General features: G+C 41.3%; 1 protein-coding gene across 1 annotated transcript in view; it reads right to left on the reverse strand.

Moving 5' to 3' along the window:
- SEMA5B (semaphorin 5B) overlaps window positions 1-9,155 on the reverse strand; it is a 177,171-nt gene extending 168,016 nt beyond the window's left edge. The window contains exon 1 of the mRNA XM_058809538.1: window positions 9,094-9,155. The gene's annotated coding sequence lies outside the window, so the exon portion shown is untranslated. The remainder of the gene's footprint in view (window positions 1-9,093) is intronic.
- Window positions 9,156-15,278: the final 6,123 nt, after the last annotated feature.

The following is a 15,278-nucleotide window of genomic DNA, read 5'->3' on the forward strand; positions in this document are numbered from 1 at the left end:
GGATTCATTTGAGAAATAAATTTATTGCCAGGTAGCCTTTTAGATCCATCAGCCTCCCACAGTTCCTCTGTTGATATTTTCTCCAACAAACAGTGAATATCCTCCATGGGTCAAGAAACATCCTTATGCAAATGGCACTACTGCAACTTGCATTTTCAATTATTAATATTCCACTTCCCATCTTACAAATGTTTTCAGAAAAGGAGGAAAGCAGAAGCTCATTCCCCTGGGAACAAAACCACCAAATGTGATACCTTACTGAGTTAGGAAAGAGATGTCATATTATGCTAGCAACATTTCTGTTTCTGCATTTCATTTCTCTCTACTGATTAAAAATTACCAATTCTACCCCATTTTTTCAGCCTAGCTGACAGCACTAGGCTTATGCTAAATGAAATGCATAGCACTATCATTAGCACTATAACTTGGAAGGAACAAACTTATAATTATTACATTATTTTTCCTGATTTATTTTCCAGGAATCTCAGATTTCATGACAGGGACTGGCTTTGCTCTGAGGTCCTGCAATGTCAGTGAGAACACTGCAGTCCATGCTGCTTTTAAGCATTAACAGAGGAAATGGTCTAAATTAGCCAGTTTGCCACGGCAGCAATAGTAGGTTAGGAAAAAAACCCAGACAGCTTCAGTAAGATGAAATAAAACAAAAACACAAAAACCAAACTATTTAATGAGAGCACAGGCTATTTCAATAAATCTAGTTATTTGATAAGCAGACTGCCACTGTCAGCCTTTTATCATCTGTGAAAATGCATGATGGATCTTTTCTGTTTGCTTACAATTTCAGACCTTCCCCTTCTGATCAACATCAGTATTTTGCTCCAGTGCCTCTAAGGACATGGATTGCTAGCAACCATCCAGATTCCACCTTTCAGGAAGACTGACAACACAGGCATGGCTCAGTGCTGTGTACATATGGCACACAGACTGGGTAGTTCAAGGCTGTTAAATGTTCAGCCTCTTCTGAGTTTGCCTAAAGGGAATGAAAACGGCTCCTGCTGAGAGTGCATGCACCTAAAGCTGTAACAAACATTTAATTTTAGCTTCTCTGAAAGAGAATTAGTCTGTGCATTCTGCACTACCAGTTCCTACTGCTGCTGCTCAGATGAGGTGTTTTGGTGGGTTATTAATTCCCATATTAACAGTGAGCTTCCCCCACAATGCTGAAATATAGGGTCCTGAGTGTGTTTCAGTCTTACTTTCCCACACTTCTTTCAATTCTTTCATAATAAGCAGATAAAGTCATTATTTGGATGAAAAGGACTTAGGGCCAACACAGACTCACAATACTTTATCTAGCTTTGTGATTCAACTACACATTTTACCTTCTATGTAAAATAAAACTTGCTCAAAGAAAAAAAAAGCTAGAAAATAATTTTAAATGTACAGCAAGTTCCAGGGAAAATGCTGAAACAGCTACATCCTGTATGCACTGTTTGTTTGTGCTGAACCAGTTAGCAGGAGAGAAAGGCTCAGATAGGATTTTTAGACTAGGCTGGTGAAAAATGTTTCACTCTCCAACAGAGTTAATTTGAAAGGATTATTTCTCTGCTACAGTCTGAGAGAGCAATGTTGCCAGATGTCATGAATCTAAAATGCTTTATCTAAATCATAAGGTACTGCCTGAAATCATGTGTACTTTAGATACCACACAGCCTCTTTCTGTCCTTTTCCTGAAGTTTAGGTGTAAAGCTCAGAGGTACTACTGAAGCAACCCCAGAAAACTCTATGGAGACTGAAACTTCTTGAACTGGAGCAAAGCAGAAGTAACTCCATCAGTCAGCTCTTCAGTACTGACGTTTATCTCATTTATGCTGGCTAAGGATCCAACTCTACTATCTACAGATTGAAAGATGCTAAAAAAAGGACTATTTCTATATGCTCTACCAAATATAAAATATGTGAGTGAAACGTAGGCAGAGATTCATCTCACCCTACTTTATTCACCTAGCTAAGCTAGGCTGCAAGGCCTTGGTATGTCAGCAGGAGGAGATGAGCAGTCCCAAAGGTCACCTCTTGTCACCCATGGGAAGGCCCTTCTGGTGAGTCGCCCTCTGGAGATGCTCATCTCCTTCCTCCACTACACAACAAAACTGGGTTATGACAGACTGTCCCAATCAGTTGTAACAAAATAATCTGATAGCTACATGAAATACTGATCCTCCCCTTTTTGTCCCCCACTATTTTTGTGCCAGCATAAATCCACTGATTTCTGCAAGGTTATTCACACTCAAATCCATCCAGCCATAATACTGTCCATAAAGTCATGTTCACCTGGACTGAAAGCTGCTGAGGACACTGATTTCAGTTGTCCTAACTTCCCTCGAAAAGGTGCCCAAAATGCAAGAGACTCACAGATCATCCTTTATATAAGGCCTTTCATTACTTTCATCGAGGTTTTACCTCAACAAGAAGTTTGGTTTGACACCAGACAACTCTACCACAAAATCACTGAGAAATATAAAATACTGTAACAGCCCCTCACCATAGGGTGAATTGTCCTGGATGTGAAGCATTCACATCCAGATATTGTTCACACTTCACTGCATCACTTACAGTGAATTTTGCTGAAGTTTTTGAGAGTTAATAAGCTGCCTGCTTCTCTTTCAGTGTTCAACAGTGTCAAGTCTGTATAGAGAGAGGTATAGAAACAGTATCTGATCTAAAGCTAGAAACTAAAGAGCTTATATCCCTCATCTGGTGAAGAATCCAGTAAGCCTCTTAGGCATGTAGTTGAAACCATAGTAAGGACAGTATAACCTCTCCTAGAATTGAAGGATCAGAAATAAAGTAAGAAACAAGAGGTAAACGAGTTGCTATAGTATGCTTGGGGAGAGCTTTAATCAAAGGTGCTGGTAATAATTGGGAAGGTCCTGCAGCACTCACTTCATACAGGGAATGGCCTGGGACTGTGCCCAGTCTGGACTCACTTGGGGCTGATTCCACCTTGAGCACCTCTCTCTTCCCCATCTGCAAAATGGTGATAACTCCTTATGAATAAAAATCAGTATATGGGAGCTAAGCCTTATCCTTCATGGCTTCAGGCAGGCAGCACCCTGGGGAAATCAGTGTGGGATTTTCCAGGCGAAAGGTTTGAGGGCAGAGCCCAAAGCTGTGGGACAAAGCCTGCAAAAGGAGGAAGGGGTGACCCAAGCACCATGCCCTTCACATATCTCCTGAGTGGTGCAAAGTATTTCACAAGTTTGTTGCTGCAAAGCAAAGCCAAGAGATATTGCTCCTCTACAAACACAGACATTTCATCAGAGGACATCAAAACAAGTTTTGCCTTTGTTTTGCCCTTCATAACTTAAAAAGGCATCTCCCAAACAAACAAATTCCCTTCTTGTTTCATTGTCTCCAGACATGCAGCTTCACCTGGAGCCAGTCTCTGCAGCAGCTACCATTTTGCTCCAATATGGTAAACATCCTTTCTTCCCTTCCCCCTCCTCTCCCCTTTTCTACCTGAGGAATTCAGCTGCTTGCAGAAAAACTTGGGAAGAGAGAAATGGAATAAAATGTTGGCTTCTATGGCCCAGAAATAAGAACTGAAAAAAAAGTGAAACCTTATGCCTTGTCCCCAGTGGCTCAGGGACTTGGAGCCATATCAAGGCCATGAAAACAGAATATTGCTCTTTGTTTACTAAAAACAAATAAATAAATGACTACTCACTCCTGCCCTTTGGGATATGTTTTCTAAGGGGGAAGAAATTCCCTGTGGAGTTTATTATGTGTAGAAGGGATGTGTGCCTCCCAGGGAAAAGCAGTGGGGGTAGTTTTTCCCTTGGTGATTTCTTTCCCGCCTTTATATCACTTTTTTATTAATTTTTACAAGTCTCACTCTCCTCCCTTCTGCAATAAGCGAAGCTGCACAAAGGAACATGCAGGTAATTCAGCCACTCAAAACTACACAGCATCTCCTTTCCTATATAAACAATCAGTGTGTGGCCTGGGTTTCATTTGCAACTGTAAATGAAACAGGCCTACAACTGTGTTCATAATCCTCCTTAATTGAATTTCTGTGACAAAACCCAGACAAAATTATTACCCTCAAGTTAACAGTTTGTGCGAAGTAGCCAAGGGTTCCTGGGAAGCTTTAAAACAAATGCAGGACAAAACTGGATCCCACAAAGCAGCTCTTTGGTGTTGGTACCATTTGTTTGAAGCAGGGGAGGTTTCCCTGGAGGAACAAGGTCATTTTAATATGAAGGACAGGCCAGGAATTCAACTCAGGCCAAAATAAAAAGTGAGAATTAAATAAGCTGTGGACGAGCTTGGATGTAAACCAGCACATGCTGTTCACACCACAGCTACTGGAAGGAGGTATTGGGCTGTCCTGGCTGTTTGAAGGACAGCATCATTCACAACTGGTGTGGCTCATGGGACAGTTTCACAAATCCAGAAGGACTTTAAGCAACTGTCAGGTTTGTGTTGAAGTTCACACCCCATTGAAAGGGTATCTCCTTTAAAGCTTGCATGTAATAATTTCCTTCAACTAGATCATCAGTTCTGTGGTAAATAAGCAGAGACTTAGTAATGATGTCAGACTGCTGGTAAAATTTCTAAACTTACTTCTAAAATGTGAGAACCACTGCTAAATGAAAGCAGCAATGCAAAAAGGGCGCTGTCCTGCAGGGCACTCCCACAGTTTGCAGAAGAAAAGAATTAAAGCCTTTCCTGTTACCCAAATTTAGTGTTTGTTTTTCTTTAGATGATACAGATGTTTTCTTGACAAATTGGGCAAAGTTGATGGGAACAGAGACGTCTGTTTGCAACAGCTAATTTTGTGTGTCATTGCCATGTACTTGGATAAACATTCAATATTTTACCCCAAAGTACCATGTTTAAGTCATTTCTGTATCAACTGGTAACTAAAGCAAACGAGCAAAGTTATTAAGGATCAAAGCAGGCTCTCTATGCTTCAGTTTACAGAGCTGATCAGAGCAGGGAAAATCATGTCATCCCAAGGCAGTGCCTGCCTGGGTTACTGCCCCACATGCTCACAGAAGTCAATAACCTTTGCATTTTAAGCAGAAGGCAAGGCTACGAGGGAATGGGGAAGGCTGAGGTAATGGAAATAGAAATCCTACAACTCCTCAGTATGCGCCCATGTCTTGTGTGTTACCCAGCCCTTCTTTGCAGGCAGAGCTGATGGAAATTTAGGGGTAGAGGAGGCTGGCAGGGCCTCATGTTAAAATTTCCTCCAAGTAAAATATTGCTATAGGTGATTAAATGAGCATTCCAGTTCAGAGACAGGCAGGCAGAGACCAGAACTCATTTCCACAGACCTCTGTGCCACTGCAGGGTGGTGGGTCTCTGTCCCCACCCTCACTTGCAAGGCACAGCTGACATAATGAGGGACCTCAGAAGAGTTTCCAGGAGACATGTCCACTCCCAGAGATCCAGAGGGGTGACAATCGGGTGCTACTGCTTTCTTCAGTGCCTCTGCTGTGCCAAACGTTTCAGCAGTTGCATTAATACCTGGCTTTGAGAGATTGCTCATTAGCCCTTGGGTCCTGTGCCACTTTAAGCAACCTTTTCAGAACAACTTTTTTATAGTTTGTGTGCTCTGTTTTTCCTCAGGCCACAAGTTAAACACACTGAACAACACTGGAGAAAGAAATAAACACTGAGTCAGAAACAAAAAGATGCATACATACATGCCTAATATCCTCCCCATACACACACACATACACAATCAGGGCCAGAGATCAATGTTTTCAGGAAAAGGCATGAGGGAACAAATTATCACAGTGCTTTGTCAGTGGCGGCAAAGGAAAGAAAAAGGAACATTCAAAAGGGTGATGAAATGTTTCAAGAAAAAGCAATATATTTTAATGTACTTGTAAAATCCATTGGCAATGACTTTTCTGGTTAATTGGTTCCATCTTATTAAGCTAAAAATGTATTTGTAAAATCCAGACATATTCAAGCATAAGTCCAATTTCTTCACCAAAAGCCAATACACCATTTCAAAAAAGAAAATTCAGCAATACAAACCATTTTCCATTAGCCTGAAATCACAGCACTCATATTGGGAAGAGAAATGGATAGAGTGCTTGACTTCTCTAAAAGGCACTTTGGAGCAATCACGTAACTCATTCACCCCAAAACTGCTGTCCTCTTTCTCCCTGGCCGTGTGAAAATGGATGAATATTTTGGCCCAATTATGCAGTGATTTATAAACTAACATTCTGCTATCTTTCCTTGCACTTGTCATGTTCGACTTTTTCCCCTTTATTAAACCACTCTTCTTCCCATTAAATAGTCCCTCTGTCTCACTTGCCAAAAAACTGCCAATGGGCCCCTGATTTTACAGAAGAATAGACTCAGCTTTACCAATGGAAAAGGGCCTTTAATGTACCATGGACACAGCACAGTGAAGCATGGAAATTTGCCTGTGTTAATGATGCTACTTCACAATGATCAGGAAAACAAAAATCTCTAATAGCTAAATGACACCCAGTCCTTCTGCAGCCTGTTGAATTCAAAATCAGTGGGAGCAAAACCCAACATCCTTTAGGAGATGAGCTAAAAGTGGTTGCAGTTTTTCTTTTCTTTATCCTCAAATTCCTGATTGGCATTGAATCACTAAAATGGGTGATTTGGTGCTGGGAGCAGGACAAAAAAAGCCCAAACCAAGTGTTTCAAAATGTTTTAGCAGCTCAAAAGCAAGTGGAGAAAAATTTATGAACATTTATGTAAATATTTTTGGACATACATTACACTGGCATGATTTTGTGCAAAATACCACTACAAAACAGGACTAAAGTATAATTCATAATTTTCTCTTTTTTAGGTGAAATGAGGAAGCCATTACTGTGGGAAGGACAGAGCAGCAATCTGCATGTGCCATTGCTTACTTCTGAAGATACTCCAGCTCCACAAAGCTCTGAGCCCTTGAGTGCTAAATTAACCCCAAGAAATGTCTTCAGCCACAGTTCTCAGCAGAAAGATTCTTAGACCTGGGTTCCCTGGGCTGCTGGCTGGGCAAAGCACTGATTGCTTTGGCCAGTCAAAGAATCACTGCTCCAAAAGTCAATCTTCAAATACAGCACATTAAGCTACTCCTTGGAGAAACTCTGCTCTCATGTTTGGCCAAACACAACAGGCAGACCAGCACCAGCTTTGATGACATTATTTGGAGTGCACAAGAAGGGAACCAGAGATCATATGGTGCATGTTTGGTAATCCTTCGGCACCACTGAAAGGTTGGAGAATAGACTCAAACACAGGTTTATGAAAAAAAGATGAACAATATTTACAATATTGCTCATATAAGTTTCCAGGGACGGAGGGAGTGATTTGTCATCTAGTTCCAGTTCTGTAGATTTTGTAGCTGTCGGATTGGCACACTCCACATGTTCCCTGTCCAAAACTTTCTGGTACAACTGTGCAAAACAGGAGCAGGACTTGAATTCAAGAGTGGCTGAGAATATAGAACCAAGCCATTTCAGTTTTATCTCCATTTCATTTCACAGACTCACACAGAATCATTTAAGTTGAAAAAGACCTCTCAGATCATCGAGTCCAACCTGTGACTGACCTCCAACTTGTCAACCAGACTATGGCACTGAGGGCCACATCCAGTCATTTCTTGAAGTCCTATAGAGATGGTGACTCCACCACCTCCACGGGCAGCCCCTTCCAATGCAATCCTTGTCCAGGCATTTTTCAATCCATCATGTTCATTACTTAATAAACCCTGAGCTAAGCAAAGCCTTGGGCCCCTCAGTGATCACATCAAGGGAGGCTGCAGATCATCCTTCCTCTGCCCTTATCTAAAGCAACAACAACACAATAAAATGCCATGTGAGCAGAAAGGCCGGAGGAGCTCACACAGCAAAGTTTCTTTCTTGGTGTCTCTCTTGATATCAAACTGCTCCTGTGAACAGAACTGCTCATCTATGGGATTGCCAACACCTAGAGATGGTGCAAGGTGCTTGTCATAGCAACTTAAGTATTATCCATGATTGTCCCTCTAGATTTTTCAAGATGGGTGCACAGGCAAAATCATTATATCCATTAATTTTAAAGTAGTGATACCTCTTTTGCTTGCTACTTGCCAGGCAAGTATAACCACCAAGGTGTGCAGCTATTAAATGCCAACCACAGTTCCTATCACCCTTTTTTGTTTTTCATCTTCCTTTCACTGTGCATTTTCCTCAAGATCTTTCTTCCTTGATCTTCTTGAGGAAAATGGCCTCCTTTATTGATTAAATTACAAATTCCAGTGCCAGATGATTGAGTTATATGATAACACCTGATGAAAGACAATTGAAATAAATGGAAAAATTAGCACTCTCTTTATTACAAAAGGTTTGGATGTTGAGTGGCTGACTGAATTAAATGGAGATTGAGCAGATCAGAGAGAATTGATTAGGAAAAACAATGCAGAATTCAGAAAAGAGATACCAAAATTAGCACCTTACTAATTCACCTTTGAAAAAAGATAGAAAAAAGTGAGAAGGAGAAGGAAACTGTATCCTTTTCATGCATTCACAACCAGGAATTGCCCAAAAGCAATCTCTGTGATTGCTTATATCAATGTGAGATATTTCTATGATAAGACTTTTAGGATACTGAAATCTGACATCAAGTTACCAAAGGCCAACAAATACATGACCAGGTCAGCAGCCTCCAGGGTTCATTTGTTCAGTTTCTAGTAGGCTTTTTTAATTAGCATCACAAGCACAGGAAGGTTCTGTGCCTGGGAACCAATGGCATGCCAGCTTTTGGTAAAGTATCACTGCACTTTATTCACTGCTCACTGCTAATGAGATATTTTTAATTTTGCCTGTTTGTGACATTTCCTGCAATACTGGCAGATGTCTTGGGCTTTCTTCCTGCAGATTAGGCAACCATTACTGGAGTTTTTAGATTAAACGAGAAGCTGATAAAGCAAAGCATCTAAAATGGCATGATTGACTTGGAAACCATGTCTGCTCTCAGTGACTTCCCTGCAAGCTTGTTGAGAGGTAGACAGGGTCTAGCAAAGATACGTTCTAGCAAAACTCTGGGAAGAGTATAAACACAGCTCTAAAACAAGGGCTTGAAAACATGATATTATTTACTTACAGCTTCTGCATTACTGAAGTGTCATATTTGAAGTCATGCTCCAGGGAGAATCTTAAGTGACCTGTGGAAACACCAGAAAACCAGTTTTTAGTGGATATCTCTAACTATGCCTTCTAACAGATACGGGAGAATTTTGACATTGTTTGGAAATCAAATGTAATGTAAATATTATTTAAGTTTAACCACAAAGCAATGTAAAAATTTTTCCTTAATGCTTACCTGAAGGTTGCTTCAAAACTAGCTTTAGCTGCTATTATTTGCTTCCTGCAAAAAATCCTAGCCCACAGATTGGGTAGCAGAAAATGTTTGTGGAAACAATAAATATTTTAACACAATCAATCCTTCTGAGAAATTTTGCAGCCCTCTCTGAACTTTTCATAATCCTAAATGCTTCATCCTCAGAGAAGAGATGAGGAATCACTCTTGTCCCAGTTTCCAAGTGGGAGATTTGCACCAGTGAGAAACATAAGCTGTGAACTCATATCTTACTCCTCACTGCAATGTTCTCTTTGGGAACACTCCTGTCCCCACTATCCATCACCTACCTCACCATTCACTCCTGCTGGAGTTCACTGCACCTTCCATTCTGTCAGTTGAACTACAGATGTGCTCAGGTTAGTCAAGAATTATTTGAATTGCTCAAGTAAATGCAGGAGCTGCAGGCAGATGATGTGTGAGTGCAGCCTACACTTTGCTCCCAGACTCACAGCAGGCGTGGCAGGGCAGAGAGCCTCTACACTGGCTGTGAGCCATAAATCCCCTCTTTGAAACACCAAAAGCAAAGCTCAGAATGAACACATTTGCTCAAGAAACCCACATCTGAAAGGTTATTCTCACTGTTTTCACCCTTATGTCTTATCCAAACCCCACAACAGTCTCCTGAAAGTAAAAAGGCAAAAATTATGGAAAATTCTAACAAATTGTAGATTAGTTTGTACTAATTTATCCTTTAGTTATGGCAGCACCAAAAAGCCTACCCTGTGCCTGATCTCTTTGCATTGAGCACCGTGCAGACATTGGCTGTGGTAGTCTCTGCTCCCTGGAGCTCACCAGCAAGAAATCAAAGAGCTGAAACTGTAGGCAGGGAAAAGACAGACAGTAAAAATTGGAGGACACTTGTGTACAATGGCTTGTGAACACAAATCCCACTCAGCCAGTAAGAAATGAATCACTGTGAAGAGATTCTGACCCTGCTACCCATTATGCTCAACAGACAAACTCAATGAAATAATTTATCTAGTTATTTACATGGCTTCCATTAGAGCAATGTCTGAGCATTCACAAACCAGATGGGTTTTTCCTCACTGTGCTTCTGAGAAGGAGCACATGCTGCTAACACTACATCATAGACAAGGAGTAGAGATAATAAAAAGACAAAATGCTTTTTCCAGGGAAACTAGTATCTGATCTGACAAAATTCTATATAATGCCAGAGGGCCTCTGTAGGTTAAGGTGCTGCTCTCAGGGACAGGCCATCAGGCCTTAGCCATAGGCAGACTTCTTACCACCCTGGTAATTATTTTTTGAACAATGGCTTCTGTACAGTATGAATCAGGAAAACTGAAAGAGAAAAAGAGAAAGGGAGGGTAAAAAGGGAAAATAGGAAAAAAACATTATAAAGGAAAGACATGATAAATGTAGCACCATCTGAAAAAAACCAAACTGCAGAAACAGAGGAACCAGTCACGCAGTTAACTGAGAGGACTGAAGCAATTGTTTCCTTCAAGAAACCTCATTCATCACATTTCCATAACCCAAAAATGCTCTCACAGTCCTCTTTCAACACATTAAGACTAACATGCATACACACTCTTCACATTTCCTTCTCTCTCCTATCAGTCTTTTCCTCATGGAAGAAATCATAGGAAAGGGATGAAGATGAAAACATTTCTGCAGCTGTTCTGCCAGGGCTGAATCCTGAAGGTGGTACACTCAAAGGAGCCCAGGGGTGATAGAGCACCCACCAAAAGGACTCAGTCTTCACTTAGTCATATAACTCCTGCTTCTTTAAAATGGTGACAGTTGAAATGCTCCTTTGGTGATATCCCAGGAGGCAGATCAGAGCCCAGCACACCAGCTTGTGAGAAAACAAGATCCATCTGTTAGCTCAAACCTCCAGGACTGGCAGGTAGTCTTTCCTATACAGAAAGCCACTGGACAGCACAAACTCTAAGTTTCATCAGCAGAAGAATTCTGGTCTGCACACTGCCTCTCTAAACGTAATAGCTCCCCTTTGGCTAGAGAATTAAGGATTCCCTAAATGAACCCTTTGATCTGCAAGACACTGAGCCTTCTCCTGAAATTTCTTCTCAGACATTTGAATTCCCTGCTGGACTACTGCATGAAACCTTTCTCATCTCTCCATTAAAGCAGCAGATAGATAGATGGGATAGTCTTCATCTTTCAGGACTCTTGAAGTTCATTTCCCATCAATTTTAACAGGAATGCTCAGAGCTCCTGTTAAGTTTAAGAGAACCAAAGCTATAGATTGTGCTCAGTCAAAGCCAGGAGAATCCCAAGCTTGGTAGTCCCTCCACAGGCTGCCATCAGTTAAAAAGAAGCAACATAATATAAACAGCAGTATAATGGCCAAACTTCCCCCTCCACACATGTTGCCAAATCATTTTTGAAAACTTTTCAAGCACTGGTTTTTATAGTCCAGTAGGTGCTGTTAATGGAGGTGGAGCTGTACCAGAACCACCACTGGGTCTAAATCTCTTCTCTTTATTAATGGGTTTTATTCTCTCTTCATTGCCAGTCAAAGGCAACAAAGTGTTATTGCCCTTTTGCGAGCTATAAAAAATCTAACACAGCAGATGGATTACACACCTCACCCAAGGTCCCTTGGGACACCCACATTTGCACAGAGAACTGATCCCAAAATGCCACATACCCAGTGCCCTGCCCTTCCCTCCAGCCCAGCCTAATTCTCTGAATTTCGTGATGATTCAAAAGTCTTTTTAAAGCCTACAGCTATGGGTGTGTGCAAAATATTAAGGCTGAGCCAAAAAGTTGAGTGGATTCTTGGTAAGAGTGAAATTTTACACAGACCTGGGAGGGTTTACCCTGACATGGAAAAAAGGTGGCATATGTCAACTGGGTTATGATGTGAACCCCCAAGAAGATACAGCAGCAATGCCAGTGTCCCCTTGCCACACTCCAATGGTACCCACACAGCCTAGCACAGCTTTCCCAAGTCTGCTCCTTGCTTGTACAGCAAGTGCTGCTATGAAACAGGAAAAAAGCAGATGCAGAGGAAGAGCTACTAACACCTCTTGCAGTTTCCAGTGTAAATGGAGTGGCCAGGCATAGTTACACACTGAAATGAAATAGCCAGGAGAGCTGACAAGGTTCATAGACACACAGCCATGGTTTACTACTCAAACCATTCTAAGCTCTTTAGGTAAGCTTTGTTATTACAGATGGTATTGCATGCCCTAGATCTGATGTCCAGAATGGGGTTGCTCTCTGTAATCCTTCAGAGGCTGCTTATAAATCACAGAATGCTTCACCTCTGGACACATGGCACTAATAGATGATAATGTAAATGGTGCAATGTTTTAACCTTAACAGGCATTTGCTTAGGTTATTTTAGACAAAAATGAGGTCAGGAACTGTGGTCACGAGCCTTAATCTCAAAGAGCCTGTCTGGAATCAGCTGGAGCCCTCTGGCTTGTGCAGCAAGCAAAAGGCTGAGGGTGCAAAGGGGGAGGGGGCTCTGCTCTCCCACTCCTGCACAGCTGCACCCCACAGTGCCCCTGCACCTCCCAGGACCCTCCCAAGACACTGTGCCTGTAGTAAACAGCAACTGCAGTATAATAATTGCTGTGGAAATGATTCTGAAGGCATCAACCCCTAAACACAGAAAGTAAACAAAATCTGCTTCTGTATGAGCTCTTCCACTTTTCTCAGGCATCTGAGGGAAGTCCTTTATGAACCATGAGATAAGAGCAGACTCGCTGTTCAGACTGCATATCTGCCTGGTTCCTTAGATACCACCAAAAGCCCAAAGGCACAGCTTGGCATCTCATCCCCTTCTTATAAACTCTTTCAGAAAGTTACAGCTGATTTTGACACAAAGATGATGAGAAATGGGGAGCTATTTGTGCCATTCTGGAGAACATGCCAAACCCTGTATTAACACCCTCAACCCTGTTAAAAACAAAATAAAGCAAAAAAACCCCAACAACCAAACCAGCAAAAAGCAATCCCTCTGTTTGCTACTGATTAGGCAGCCGAATTAAAACTGATGAAGTGATTGGATAGGATCCAAAGCTGTTTATCTGCACATAAATCACAGACATGCTTTACTCAGCCAGTATGGATTTACTGAGCTAGAGGAAGGACCTCGTACTCAGAATGCTGATTATTACAGCAATTAAAATATCAGTGAAGCAAACATTTTGGGTAGAAAGCTGTTAGGGGTTACTAGAGAAATCATTCCATTATATATGAATTCAATCAGGCTTCAAATTTTAAAAAAAGGGAGTTTTAATAGAGAGTTTCTTTTTTGTGATTAAGTATATGTTGCTAGAAAAATCAAATTCAAACAGAGAAAAGGTACAAAATAGCTAGTTGGACATGCCAAAGGAGATTAGAAAGGAAGGCTGATACATATTTTATGATCACAAGGGAATAAAAAAAATAAATTGAGAGATGTACTGTCAAACCAGACACAGTGTTAATAGCTAAAGTATATGGCAGTAAGAACTGCTGTTCCCACAGCTATTAATGTAAAACTGAAAATGTGGAGCAAGCTGCAGCAAAGGAAAATAAATCACACTTTTTTTTTTTCAATTTGAAAATATATATAAAATAAATCCCTACCCCCATCACTCACTCTCTGCATCCCAACCCCTCGACACCAAGACTGTCATTTCAGCAAGCTACAGCTTCCAGGCAAGTGAGACAAGTGACAATTTCTTCCTATTAATCATTGCTAATTTATTTATGCAACTTTTCTACTTATGAGAATCATTGGCCTGGAGATTATTTCCTCTTTCCCCTTTGAGTCCTGAGAAACTATTTAACATGGGAAGCAGTTAAGGGGGGTAAAGAGGGGAGAGTGTCATGTAGCCAAGTTACGCATCCCAGCTGGAATTTGGGATGATGTCTTGCAGTTCTGGCTCCTGCAGCCAAGTTTCATACAGGAAGCACGGGCGTGCCAAGGGTGCAGCAGAATCCATGGAGCCAATAAATAGCACTTGAGTCCATTAACACACTCCTGCTGTGGATCCCTGCACGAAAGCTCAGCCACCTTGCAACCAGCTTGCTGGTGAGGTAGCCAACAACTTGCACAGGGGAAAGGTTCAGGAGCCAAGGGATCCTCTGGTGGAGCCTTACAGATGCAGAGTGTGTGCACATGTGGGATGTGTCCAGAGCCCTGCCAGAAGAGGCAAACACTGCTGATATATAAGGCTTATATGGAATAGTGGCCATGGAAGGTCATGGTGTCACTGGTGAGGTAAAAGGTAAATTGCTGTGAAGAACTTCACAAGGCCCCTGAAGACAACTCACTTCTTGCCCAGAGGGTCCTCTCCAAGCCTGGGATGGGTCTGGAGGTACCACAGAGGAGCAGGCATCCCCATCAGTTCATGCAATTTTTGCCGATCCACAACAACCTGTTTCAGCTAGGAAAAAGGCCTAGGAAAACATTCTAAAATTTGTAGATTAAAATTTTGTAATGCATGCATTACAAGTCTGATTGTTATTTCAAAGCTATCAGTAGCAAGAATAATTTCACCTACCATAGAAATACCTCCATGATAACTTTCTGGAGTAAGAGATAACTTTGCTGGGAAGTAGCTGACAAATAACTTGACAAATTTGTCAACTATTTTGGAGCCATCAAGATAAAAGGCTTTATATGTTGTATGATTTTTTAATGTATATATATAAAACACTTTTATTGGACTGTTGATAAAAGCCTGAGCTACAAAGGAACTTTTTCCCCCAGCTGAGAAAAGGCAAGCTGCTAGACAAATCAGTTCAATCTCTGCCTTTCAAACAATATAAAGCAGTATAACTTTCAGGAGTAACACCTCATCTGTTTTTTTCTCCAGACTGCCTATCAGGAATCAAGCATTAAGTAAACATTTGAAAAGTGTTCCTCTGAGAGCAAAGGTTTAGATTTGAGTCACAGGATCCATTGAAAAGAAAAATTGCTTCTGTGCATTGGGACAGTG

This window comes from Ammospiza caudacuta, chromosome 8 (assembly GCF_027887145.1).
Source record: "Ammospiza caudacuta isolate bAmmCau1 chromosome 8, bAmmCau1.pri, whole genome shotgun sequence".
Lineage (NCBI taxonomy): Eukaryota > Metazoa > Chordata > Aves > Passeriformes > Passerellidae > Ammospiza > Ammospiza caudacuta.